The sequence below is a fragment of the Elephas maximus genome, chromosome 2 (genome assembly GCF_024166365.1).
Source record: "Elephas maximus indicus isolate mEleMax1 chromosome 2, mEleMax1 primary haplotype, whole genome shotgun sequence".
Taxonomy (NCBI): Eukaryota; Metazoa; Chordata; class Mammalia; order Proboscidea; family Elephantidae; genus Elephas; species Elephas maximus.
In genome coordinates this window covers 49852363-49866702 of record NC_064820.1, presented here as the reverse complement: position 1 = coordinate 49866702, position 14340 = coordinate 49852363, and the positions used below count along the sequence as shown (strand labels likewise).

Genomic DNA, 14340 nt, shown 5'->3' with positions numbered 1-14340 from the left:
ATGGCTTTAACAAAGAGAAGTTTGTTCTTTGACAGTAAAGTAGGCTAAAAGTCCAAATTTAGGGTGTCAACTGCAGGGGAAGACTTTCTCTGTTGGCTCTGGAGGAAGGTCTCTGTCCTCAATCTTCCCTGGTGGAGGGGATGCCTTTGCTCCTGGCACTGCTTTCTTGATGGTATGAGGCCCCCCCGCATCTCTCTGCTCGCTTTTCTCTTTTATATCTCAAGAGATTGCCTCAAGACAGAAGCCAATCTTGTAGGTTGAGTCCTGCCTCCTAATACAACAGCTGCCCATCCTCCCTAATTAACATTATAGAGGGAGGATTTACAACATATAGGAAAATCACACAGTAACGGGAATCATGCCCCAGCCCAATCGATGCACACGTTTTTGGGGAGACATAATTCGATCCATGACACCATGACTCAGAATCAACTTGATGGCACCTTTTTTTTTTTTTTTTAACCCATCAGTGAGGCAGGGAGGTTCTTTTGCAGGGAAACAGAACAATCCTGCCAACAAGCATTAACACATTACAAGCATGTAAAGCAGCACAAAAGTGGCTATGAAGTTAGGACAAAACCTCACACATTTTATACAGCAAAGCAGTAAAGAACAGTAACTTTTCTTATGTCCTCAAGAGACAAAAGGGCTGCACCTTATGACAGCCCTATACATCTCATGAGAGATCCTGAGCTAACTCTGGAGGTGTGTTTTAATATATCTAGAGGTTGTTTGGTTTGTGACTTTGGGTATATCATTACATGATAACAACTGTAGCCTAGGCTTAATCCCTAGAGGGATTAATTTATATTCCAAAGGTTAGAGTAAGGATTCGGGTTCACTATGTCTCTGAAGAAACTCTCTAAGAAAGGGTGGAAATGGAAAATGGTTTCGTTGCCCTTTGTAAATGGAGGAGACTATTTTCATTTACCTTTGCAGTCCTGAGGCTGTAGTTAGTTATCCTATGGGGAAAAGTTAAATTTCTGACTTACACCATACATAAAATAAATTGCAGAAGTAAAAAACTAAACTTTTAACATAAAATATTATTTTTATGGCTTCTAGCTAGGGAAGCATTTACTAAATAAGACATAAAAGGGAAACTACAAAAAAAAATTTAAACAAAGTTAAATAGATAAGCAACCAAGGGGGAGAAATATTTTTCTAATAACTGACAAATGATTTGTATCCGAAATATTGTATGAGTTTCTATAAGTAAATGAGAAAAAAACCTGTAAAAAATTGACAAAAATAGGAATTGGAAGAGGAATTCAAAGACGAAATTTGAATGGTCAGTAAGTCACTAATACTCATTGCCATCGAGTCAATTTCCCAATAGGCAGAGCAGAACCGCCCCATAGAGTTTCCAAGGAGTGGCTGGTGGATATGAATTTCTGACCTTTCGGTTAGCAACCGTACCTCTTAACCACTGTGGCACCAGGGCTCCATAACTTACTAATAAAAAAAAAAATTTTTTTTTTTTTTTTAGGGGAACACAAATTAAGCCACGTTGAGATAACATTTCAACCTCATCAGACTGGCAAAGGGTTTTAATTGACATCGTGAAATGTTGAGGATGTGCAGAAATGGAGCTCTCATTTACTGCAGATATGAGTGTAAATTGGTATAGTCGCTTTGGAGAGCAATTTGCCAGTATCAAATATAGTTGAAAATCCTACATCTAGCAATTCCATACATACATCTATACTAGAGCAGCGGTTCTCCAAGTGTGTTCCAAGACCAGTAGTATCAGCATAACCAGGGAAGTTGTTAGATATGCAAATTTTCTGGAATAACCTTAGACATATTGAATCGGAAACCTGAGGTGGGGGAGGGAATTGACAGCAATCTGTAGTTTAACAAAAACTCCAAATGAATCTGGTGGTCCTTAAAGTTTGAGAACCACTGCCCTGGAGAAATTCTCACACAAGCCCCAAGGATATGTATAGAAGAGTAATCAAAGCATTGTTAGTTACCGAGTTGGCTTCAGCAAAACACAGCCCAGTGGTTTAAAAAAGTATCACACTGCCTGTATTCAAATTCCTGGCCCTTTGGTCTCAGGAAGGTTATGTAACTTTTCTGTACGTTAGTTACTCATCTGTAAAATTGGGGATGAACATAGTATCTTCTGCATATAGTTGCAGTGAGAATTAAATGAATTAATTCACACGCAAAACCAAAAACAAACCCCAAATTCGTTGCTGTGAGTTGGTTCCAATTCATAGCGACCCTATAGGACAAAGTAGAACTGCTCCATAGGGTTTCCAAAGAGCAGCTGGTGGATTCAAACTGCCGACCCTTTGGTCAGCAGAGGTAACCTTAACCACTGCACCACCAGGGCTCCAATTCACATATAGCCATTACAAAAATGTCTGGCACAGAGTAAGCACTCAATAAATGTTACTTCTTATTATCATTAGGATGTTCACTGCAGTATTACTTGTAACAACAAATATCAGCAACAAATTTCTTAAAAATAAGACTAAAAGCAAATATGGAAAAGGATTAAATTTAGTAAATTTTGGGTGGTAGAGATATGTGTGTATGTATTATTCTGAGTACTTTTTTGTGTTTGAGATTATTTCACAAGAAAAGGACAATATTAGAAAATTTATCAATTATCTATTCACACTGAGATTCCTACAGATGTGTGTAAATGTATGTCTTAGTTATCTAATGCTGCTATAACAGAAATACCACAAGTGGATGCTTTTAACAAAAAGAATTTATTCTGTCGAAGTCTAAGACACTAGAAGTCCGAATTCAGGGTGCCAGCTTCAGGGGAAGGCTTACTGTCTCTGTCAGCTTTGGGGGAAGGTCCTTGTCATCAATCTTCTCTGTTCAAGGAGCTTCTCAGCCAAGGGACCCTGGGTCCAAAGGATGCACTATTCTCCTGGCTCTTATTTCTTGATGGTATGAGGTCCCCATGTCTCTCTGCTCACTTCTGTCTTTTTTATCTCAAAAGAGATGGACTTAAGACCCATCCTAATGTTGTAGATTGAGTCCTGCCTCATTAACATAACTGTCTCTAGTCCCACCTCATTAACATCGCAGAGGCAGGATTTACAACACATAGGAAAATCACATCAGAAGACAAAATGGTGGACAATCACACAATACTGGGAATCATGGACTAGCCAAGTTGACACACAAAAACATTTTAGGGGGACACAATTCAATCCGTAACGGTGTTGTCATGTCCTGATCATGTCTCAATTAAAAATGTTTTTATAGAAAGAGGTTACTGAAAATATAAGGTTATCTGGTCCCAACATACTTTTCCTTGTACAATTTGTGTTAATAAATTCTATCTTTCAATCAAATTTGTATACCAAAACCAAACCAAGCCTGTTGCCATCAAGTCAATTCCATCTCATAGCGGCCCTACAGGACAGAGTAGAACTGCCACATAGAGTTTCCAAGGAGCTGCTGGTGGATTCAAACTGCCAACCTTTTAGTTAGCAGCTGAGCCCGTAATCACTGTGCAACCAGGGCTCCAAATTTGTATAAGTTCTATCTTTTTCCACCATTGTGCCTTTATATCTACTGTTTCCTCTGTTTACTGTGCTATTCAAATTCTATCCATTTTTCAAGTCCCCAGCTCAAAAACCAACTCTCTGATAAAGATGTGCTGGGTCTCTATGTTATGATTTATCTCTTCTGCCTCTCAGTGTTCCAGACACTCATCCTATTTCTCATATAGTCCTTGACACATTCCGTCTTATGTTAGAGATGTTTTTCCCCCTACTATATTTTACTCTTATTATAGAAAGAAATCACCGTATATAATGGAGCAAAGTTTGATACCATTCCAAAAATGTCAAAGCAAACTGATTGAAATATGTGTTGACATCAGTGCACCGAATATACACATCAGATGCCACCCATGGAACCAGTATGGCCTGAACTTCACTAGCCAGTAAATGGAAATAAAGAATTTCTGAGTCCCCACCTTCATACCTAGTAGGAATTATAGGTTTTTCCCAGGATTTCCCAAACCAAATATTTTTGATAATTCTCAAATTGAATCCTATAGAAGGACATTTTTTTCACTAAGAGTAGGGGTAGGGTGGGTGGTAGGGTAGGGTAGGGTAGGGTAGGGTAGGGTAGGGTAGGGTAGGGTAGGGTAGGGTAGGGTAGGGTAGGGTAGGGTAGGGTAGGGTAGGGTAGGGTAGGGTAGGGTAGGGAAGGTGGTCTCTCATGCCATAAGAGTCCCTACCTGCATCTGGTATGGTGCCTGTGCTGAGCAGCTGCTGTCGATCCACTCACTAGCCACTGGTAGTTATGGACATCTTCCAGAGTACTAATCTTACTTAGTGGCTGCTTCTCAGGCCAGCAGGGAAATGTATCTGCTACTCTCAAAAATCACCTTTCAGAGAGAATTCCCCTAGTAGAGCTGTTGGGATGCAACTGACACATTCTAGTTGTCCTTCTAAAAGTAGGCAGGTATGTCTAGGAGGGAACTAGAGAAGGCACTAGGGGGGATCAAGTAAAGCTTCATAAAAACCAAAAAATCCAAACCCGTTGCCATCGAGTCAACTCTGACTCATAGCGACTCTGTAATGAACCTCAAATCCCTGCTCTTTTATGCTGCTGGTAGCTCCTGCTTTATCAGACCTGCTCTGTCAGACTTCTTTCTTATTTGCAATAAATTTCATGTATTTCCTCCCTGTGGGGATCCCCTACTCCACCAAACAGGTCTGTGTTTATGTGAGCTCCAATTTTGGAACAAAAACAGGTTATTTTCCTTGGAATTTCTGACTTAACACAATGGTGGCAGCAAGGGTGATCTTTGTGGGAAGGCTTTAGACTTCCTCATCTCTTATGACGCCCACGCATCTGTCACTTTGTCCTACTGTGGGGGCTTGTGTGTTGCTGTGATACTGGAAGCTATGCCACCAGTATTCACATACCAGCAGGGTCACCCATGGAGGACAGTTTTCAGCTGAGCTTTCAGACTAAGACAGACTAGGAGGAAGGACTCGGTGGTCTACTTCTGGAAAGAATTATACAGTGAAAACCTTATGAATAGCAGAGGAACATTGTCTGATATGGTGCTGGAAGATGAGCCCCTCAGGTTGGAAGGCACTCAAAATGCGACTGGGGAAGAGCTGCCTCCTCAAAGTAGAGCTAACCTTAATGACGTGGTTGGAGTCCATCAAAAAGAATATTTCACGATCTATCCTGAAGTACAAAGCTGTTAGTGATAGGATAATATCCATACGCCTACAAGGAAGACCAGTTAATACGACTCTTATTCAAATTTATGCACCAACCAATAAGGCCAAAGATGAAGAATTTCAAAGATTTTTACCAACTTCTGCAGTCTGAAATTGATCGAACATGCAATCAGGATGCACTGATAATTACTGGTGATTGGAATGTGAAAGTTGGAAACAGAGAAGGATCAGTATGCCGGAGATCACACGACTGAATTTTGCAAGACCAACGACTTCATTGCAAATACATTTTTTCACCAACATAAATGGCAACTATACACATGGGCCTCACCAGATGGGATACACAGCAATCAAATGGACTACATCTGTGGAAAGAGATGATGGAAAAGCTCAATATCATCAGTTAGAACAAGGCCAGAGGCTGACTAAAGATCAGACCATCAATTATTCATATTCAAGTTGAAACTGAAGAAAATTAGAATAAGTCCACTAGAGCCAAAGTATGACCTTGAGCATATCCCACCTGAATTTAGAGACCATCTCAAGAATAGATTTCACATATTGAACACCAGTGACTGAAGACCAGACAAGTTGTAGAATAACATCAAGGACATCATACATGAAGAAAGCAAGAGGTCATTAAAAAGACAGTAGAGAAAGAAAAGACCTAAATGGATGTCAGAAGAGACTCTGAAACTTGCTCTTGAACATCAAGTAGCTAAAGCGAAAAGAAAACATGATGAAGTAAAAGAGCTGAATGGAAGACTTCAAAGGGCGGCTCAAAAAGACAAAGTAGAGTATTATGATGACATGTGCAAAGACCTGGAGATAGAAAACCAAAAGGGAAGAATACGCTCAGCATTTCTCAAGCTGAAAGAACTGGAGAAATAATTCAAGCCTCGAGTTGTGGTATTGAAGGATTCTACGGGGAAAATATTAAATGACGCAGGAAGCATCAAAAGAAGATGAAAGGAATACACAGAGCCACAATACCAAAAAGAATTGGTCGACATTTAACCATTTCAGGAGGTAACATATGATCAGGAACCGGTGGTACTGAAGGAAGAAGTCCAAGCTGCATTGAAGGCATTGGGGATAAACAAAGCTCCAGGAACTTATGGAATACCAATTGAGATGTTTCAACAATCAGATGCAGTTCTCAAAGTGCTCAATAATCTATACCAAGAAATTTGGAAGACAGCTACCTGTCCAACCAACTGGAAGAGATTCATATTTGTGCCTATGCCCAAGAAAGGTGATCCAGCTGAATGTGGAAATTATCAAACAATATCATTAATACCACATGCAAGCAAAATTTTGCTGAAGATCATTGGAAAGTGGCTGCAGAAGTATATTGACAGAGAACTGCCAGAAATTCAAGCCAGATTTAGAAGAGGACGTGGAACCAGGAATATCATTGCCGGTGTCAGGTGGATCCTGGTTGAAAGCAGAGAATACCAGAAGGATGTTTACCTGTGTTTTATTGACTATGCAAAGGCATTTGTGTGGATCAGAACAAATAATGGACAGCATTGTGAAGAATGGAAATTCCGGAACACTTAAGTGTGTTCATGAGGAATCTGTACATGGATCAAGAGGCAGTCATTCAAACAGAAGGAGGGGATACTGCATGGTTTAAAGTCAGGAAAGGTGTACGTCAGGGTTGTATCCTTTCATAATACCTATTCAATCTGTATGCTGAGCAAATAATCGAGAAGCTGGGCTATATGAAGAAGAACAGGGCATCAGGATTAGAGGAAGACTCATTAACAACCTGCGTTATGCAGATGACACACCCTTCCTCGCTGAAAGTGAGGAGGACTTGAAGCACTTACTGATGACGATCAAAGACCACAGCCTTCAGTATGGATTGCACCTCAATATAAAGAAAACCAAAATCCTCACAACTGGACCAGTGAGCAACATCATGATAAACAGAGAAAAGATTGAAGTTGTCAAGGATTTCATTTTACTTGGATCCACAATCAACAGCCACGGAAGCAGCAGTCAAGAAATCAAAAGATGAATCGCACTGGGCAAATCTGCTGCAAAGGGCCTCTTCAAAGTGTTGAAGAGCAAAGATGTCACCTTGAAGACTAAGGTGTGCCTGACCCAAGCCATGATATATTCAATCGTATCATTTACACGGGAAAGCTGGACAACGAATAAGAAAGACTGAAGAAGAATTGATGCCTTTGAACTGTGGTGTTGGTGAAAAATATTGAGTATATCATGGACTACCAAAAGAACAAACAAATCTAAGTCTGTCTTGGAAGAAGTACAACCAGAATGCTCTTTAGAAGCAAGGTTGGCAAGACTACATACTACATAAGCCTTACATACTGTGGACATGTTGTCAGGAGGGATCAGTCCCTGGAGAAGGACGTCATGCTTGGTAAAGCAGAGGGTCAGTGAAAAAGAGGAAGACCCTCAAAGAGATGGAATGACACAGTGACTGCAACGATGGGCACAAGCATAGCAACAATCGTGAGGATGGCGCAGGACCGGGCAGCGTTTCGTTCTGTTGTGCGTGGGGTCGCTATGAGTCAGAACTGAATCGACAGCAGCTAACACCAACAACAACAATCTCTTATGAACTTGTCTTCCCCCAACTATATGCGTAATAAACATAAAAATGCACAAGCAAAGCATTTACATAGTAAGTACATGTAAATGTACTTTTTTTCAGCCTTGTTGCCACCCCACAATCCCTCCTATGTGGAAATTCTGGAGTCATCATTGAAATCAGAGGATGTGGCTGATTATTTTTTAAAAACCAAAATATTCTTACAGACGTTTTCACCAGAGAACCTCTAGAGGGCAATATTATCTAATAAAATTTTACCATTGCCCCTATCAACTCTGGCAACTGGTACTGGTTCTAGTTCCAAATAACCTGTTTGCTTTTTTCATTGCCTAACCCCTTGTGCTCTTTTTCTTCAAAGGGTTCCATCTTTCCTGGTCTTTTACATTTCTGACTGTCTCAGGAGGGCACCAGCTGCATCTGCCAACATGAAATAAATGCTAGCCAGCCTCTTGTCTTTCTTTCTTTTCTTTTTTTTTAACATTCTCTGTTCTTTTTATGTGGAAACCCCAGTGGCATAATGGTTAAGAGCTACGGCTGTTAACCAAAAGGTTGGCAGTTTAAATCCAGCAGGTGCTCCTTGGAAACCGTATGGGGCAGTTCTACTCCATCCTATAGGGTCACTATAAGTCAGAATAGACTGGACGGCAACTGGTTTGGTTTTTGTTTTTGTTTTTGTTTTTTGGTTCTTTCCTTAGTACAACTGCAGAGGCCTGCCTACAAGATGTCAGTTTTCTTTCTTTCTTTTCTTTTTTTTTTTTACTGTGCTTTAGATGAAGGTTTACAGAGCAAATTAGTTTCTCATTAGACAATTAATACACATTGTTTTGTGACATTGCTTGCCAACCCCACAATGTGTCAACACTCTCCCCTTATCAATCTTGGGTTCCCCGTTTTCATTCTTCCAGCTTTTCTTTCCCCTCCTGCCTTCTCGGCCTTGTCCCTGGGCTGGTGTGCCATTTTAGTCTTATATGGTTGAGCTAGGTGTATTATTGTTTGTTTTATGAGCCTCTCTAATCTTTAGCTCAAGGGTGAACTGCCTCTTGCCTTTTGGTAGGTAATCTGATTTAGGTCAGGTGATTTACAGATGAACCCATCCTAAATTTCTATTTGAGAAATGGAAGCCAGTTTGCTAAGTACGTAGGATCCTCAAACAACTGGTTAACATTTGCCTAGTAATTGTTGGGTGTTTTTCTGGTTTAAAACTATTGGTTGAATTGGAAATCAATAAACCCAGATAACTCAAATTCCTAAGCACATAGGCTTGCCTATGATTCTTAATTCCCACAATGCTTCTGAAAGTCCATTTCGTATTTTATAATTGTTTAGGTTACAACTGATAGCAGTGATCTGAGTACTAGCTCCTTGAAGCTAGTGACCATTCATCATTTTACCCCCAGGTTCTAGCATTAAAAAAACCAAACCTATTGCTGTCAGTTCGATTCTGACCCATGGCGACTCCATGTATTAAAGAGTAGAACTGCTCCATAGGATTTTCTTGGTTGTAATCTTTGTATAAACAGATTGCCAGGCCTTTCTTTTTCAGACCACAGGGTGGGTTCAAACTGCCAACCTTTAGGTTAGTAGTCAAGTGCAAACCATTTGCACTGGTTGTAGCGTAGTAATTCATATACAGTAAGATAAGCGAATGGATTGAAGAAAAGATGAATGAACCCAAAACCTTGTTTGGGATATTAAACCATTCAACTTGGAGAATAGGCAACACAACTAAAAGAAGAAACAGTTCATTTTAGGAAATTAATTGTCTTAATTATCTAGTGCTGCTACAACAGAAACACCACAAGTAGATGGCTTTAACAAAGAGAAATTTATTCTCGCAGTCTAGGAGGATAGAAGTCCAAATTCAGGGTGCCAGCTCCAGGGGAAGGCTTTTCTCCCTCTGTCAGCTCTGGGAGAAGGTCCTTGTCATCAGTCTTCCTGGACTGAGGAGCTTCTCAGCACAGGGATCCCGGGTCTAAAGGAGGCAATATTCTCCTGGCTCTTGTTCCTTGGTGGTATGAGGTCCCCATGTCTCTCTGCTCACTTCTCTCTTTTATATCTCAAAAGAGATTGACTTACCACAACCTTATCTTGTAGACTGAAAACTGCCTCATTAACATAACTGCCTCTAATGCTGCCTCATTAACATCATAGAGGTAGGATTTATAACACATAGGAAAATCACATCAGGTGAAAAAATGGTGGACAATCACACCGTACTGGGAATCATGGCCTAGCCAAGTTGACACATGTTTTGATGGGGACACAATTCAATCCATAACATTCTACCGTTTGGACCTCCAAAATTCATGTCCTTGGCCATCATATCATAGCAAAAGTCTTAAATCAGTTCCAAGTGCAAAATTCAAAAATTCTTCTTCATCTGTGAAATTAGAATACGAGTTATCTGCTTCCAAAGTAGAATGGTGGAACAGGCACAAGACAGACATTTCTGTTACAAATGGGAGAAACTGGAAGAAAAGAAGGGATAACAGGCACCAAGGGAGTCAGCAGAACACATTACATTAGCCCTTAAGTTTTGAAAATAATCCTCTGTTCTCTGAGACTATTCAGACAGTGGCCCTGTCCTTCAGGCTCTAGGTGTTGGCCACATGCTTCAGACTCTGAGTGGAAGTCTCTCAGCCCTGGGCTTCAGTTCCACCTTCCAGGCCCACCAGAATGGCAGTTCTGCTCCCTCACATTTGGGCAGCCCCATTCTCCTAGTCCATCTGAGTGGTGAGTCCACCTTTTGAGACCCCAGAGGTTGTGGCCCTACTCTTTGAGGTTGTGGCCCTACTCTTTGAGGCTGAGGCAGCTCTGCTTCCTGTGTTCCTTATCTCTTGAGCTTCTGCTTCCTGGTTCCTTGGCCTCTCAGCCCCTAAGACTAACTATCTGCTTTTGCCCTGCTGGAGCAAGTGTTCCAAAGCTCTTTAGCTCCACCGATAAGTGCCTGGAGGCAATCCACTCTGCCAGTAAACTTCAGCCAGAAGGCACTCAGCTCTCTTGCTCCATGCGTCAGCAAGCCTAGCTCCACCAACAAGTACCCAGAGGCACCCCATTCTGCCAGCAAGCCTCCTGTCTGAAGGCATCCTGTTCTCTCACTCCATGAGTCAGCAAGTCTAGCCTGCCAGTTCCCTGCCACTGTGGTCTCACACTGTCTTCAGTGTTACAACTCTCTGTCTCCTTGGCCTAGGAGGTTCTCAGCACAGGGACCCTGGATCCAAAGGTTGAGCTCCACTCCTGGGTCTTCTTGGTGGTAGTATAAAGAAAGAATGCTGAAAGAACTAATTGAACATTATGCTTCAATGTCTATATTCTATTACAGATGTCAATCTCTGGGATAGGCTCCCTTTAAGCCTAGTGAGATGTCAAAACCAACCAATACCCTACAAGAGTTCCATGCACCTTATTTTTATTAGTAGGTTATCTAATCCCTTTAGTGGGCCACAAACACCTTAGTTGCATAGCATCACCCAATCATTTTGTAGAAGTTACAAGACCATGGCTAGAAGGCCCATATAATAACAATTCACTGCACTGCATACGCAGAAGAATTAAAAGCAGGGGTTCAAATAGATACCAATGTTCATTGCAGCACTGTTCACAATAGCCAAAAGGTGCAAACAACCTAAAGTCCATTAATAGATGAATACCTAAACAAAATGTGATAGACACATACAATGGGATATTATTCAGCCACGAAAAGAAATGAAGTTCTGATACATACTATAAAATGGATGAGCCTTGAAAATATTACACTAAGTGAAGTAAGTCAGACACAAAAGGACAAATATTGTATGATCCCACAGATATGAAATATCTAGAATAAACAAATGCACACAGACAGAAAGTGGATTAGTTATTGGGACTGAGGAGGAAGAATGGGGACTTATTTCTTAATGGATACAGAGATTCTGTGTGGGCCAATGACAATACTTTGGATATAAATAGTAGTGATGGTTGCACATTGTGAATATAATTAATGCCACTGAAGTAGACACTTAAAATTGGAAGTACACTCAACTTTCATGGTGTATATATTTTACTACAATTCAGAAATGCATGGTTTAGAATTTATTGAAGTCATACATTTTTGTAATTGGATTTATGTAAATATACAATTAATATATTGTCATGAATTAAATTACATCCCCCCAAAAATGTGTGTATCTATTTGGCTGAGCCATGATTCCCAGTATTGTGTGGTTGTCCTCCATTTTGTGATTATAATTTTATGTTAAAGAGGATTAAGGTGGGATTGTAGCACCCTTGCTATACTAAGGTTGCATCCCTGATCCAGTGTAAAGGGAGTTTTTCTGGGGTGTGGCCTGTACCACCTTTTATCTTACAAGGGATAAAATGAAAGGGAAGCAAGCAGAGTTGGGGACCTCATACCACCAAGAAAGAAGCACCGGGAGCAGAGTGTGTCCTTTGGACCCGGGGTTCCTTCCAGGAGAAGCTCCTAGTCCTTGGGAATATTGACGAGAAGGACCTTCCTCCAGAGCCCACAGAAAAGATAAAGCCTTCTCCTGGAGCTGATGCCCTGAATTTGGACTTCTAGCCTAATAGACTGTGAGAAAATAAATTTCTGTTCGTTAAAGCCATCCACTTGTGATATTTCTGTTATAGCAGCACTAGATGACTCAGACATATTAAAAAAATATATATGTTAGGGATATTTGTATGTATAATCTAATTTCCTGAGAATTAAAAAAAAAAAATTAAGCTAGGGTTGAAGCTAGGTTTTTATTGATCTGTATCTGAAACTGAGATTCTATTCCAAATGGAGCCGTGTGGTCTATTCAGTGCAAGTTGGGGCAGGAGAGGAAGGTGAAAGGCTTTCTTTCTGGAAGGAAAGCACTCCAGTTAACTTTTTTTTTATTAATATTTTATTGAGTTTAAGGTGAAAGTTTACACAGCAAATTAGGTTCCCATCTAACAATTTTTACACAAATTGGATTGGTTACATTTTTCACAATGTGTCATTATTCTCATTCCTTCCATTCTGGTTGTACCATTTCCGGCACTCTAGTTTCCCTGTCCCCTTACATTCTCATCTTTGCTTTAGAGTAATTTTTGACCATTTAATCTTCTAAGAAACTTATTTACTCATGACATTATTTTATAAGCTAATCTCAAAAAGGAAACCCTGGTGGGGTAGTGCTTAAGTGCTATGGCTGCTAACCAAAGGGTCGGCAGTTCAAATCAGCCAGATGCTCCTTGGAAACTCTGTGCAGCAGTTCTACTCTGTCCTACAGGGTCGCTATGAGTCGGAATCAACTCAATGGCACTGGGTGGGTTTTTTAATCTCAAAAAATAAATATTAAGCAAAATAAATGTTTAGCTAAAAGATGACCTCAAAGGATAATTTCAGTTTAAGGTTTAAAGTATATCACAGGGCAATAGCCTCAGGAAGTCCTCTAGCCTCAACCAGCCCAGTAAGACCGGACTTTTTAAGAATTTGAATTCTGTTCCACATTTATCTCCCATTATATCAGGATCCATCTATTGTGGTCCTGATCAGAACAGTTGGTAGCTGGGCACCATCTAATTCTTCCGGTCTCATGGTAGATGAAGCCATGAGCTCCAGTTAACTTAACAAATATCCTACTCAGAGTGCTGGGACTAGGGTCCCAGACCAACCTGGCCCTTGATGAAGTAGATCCCCAGAGTCAAGGCATTCTCTCTAGGCCCTGGGACTGGAAATGGTCTGAGGTCAACCCTGAGCTTCCTGTTCCAATACTGACAAAAATCGTTCCAGGTTACACTTGCCCCAGTCTAAGACACCAGGTTCTGCAGATTTGACCTCAGACTGTGTGAGATACATTACCAAACAAGCATTCTGTTCTTCTATCCCAGTCCTCAGAGCATGCAGTTCCTTCCTTCTGGTTGGAATGTGCCACTGCATTTCTCAAACAGGTGAATTCTGACTCCTTCTTTAAAACTGAATCCAAACTTTATGTCCTCTGATGCCTACCTTAGCTCCCCTAGATAGAGTTAATTTCTCTATCTTCTGTTCTCTAGAGGAATTGATTCAGATCTCTGTAGCACTATATCCTTCCAAGAAATTTTGAAGTTTTAAAAAAATCACAAATAAAGGCATGCTAGTTGAAAATTTTCCTTCCCTCTCTAGAAGTAATTGTTGCTTATAAATTTGAGAATCTATATTTTCATACACTTTCCTTTTTTTTTTTTTTACGTATGCATGTATATTCTTAGAAAAATAGAATCATTTATGGTTCTTGTACAGCAACTTGCTTTTTTCACTTAATAAATTGTGGACAAATTCATATATGTTAGCATATACAGAGCTACTTTATCCTTTATGCCATTTGGATGTACCATTATTTAACTACTTACAAACAGTTAAGCACTCGACTATTAATTGAAAGGCTGGTGGTTTGAACCGCCCCCACCCCCACACACCCAGAGGCACCTCTGAAGACAGGCCTGGCAATCCACAAATGGATGGCTTTAGCAAATAGAAATTTATTCTCTTACAGTTTAGGAGGCTAGAAGTCTGAATTCAGGGCCAGAGCTCCAAGGGAAGGCTTTCCCTTTCTGTTGGTTTTGGGG

At 40.5% G+C, this 14340-nt stretch overlaps 1 protein-coding gene across 1 annotated transcript in view; it reads left to right on the top strand.

Moving 5' to 3' along the window:
• The window catches only part of CCL28 (C-C motif chemokine ligand 28), a 51139-nt gene that overhangs the window by 16699 nt on the left and 20100 nt on the right, over positions 1-14340 (top strand). The window lies entirely within an intron of this gene.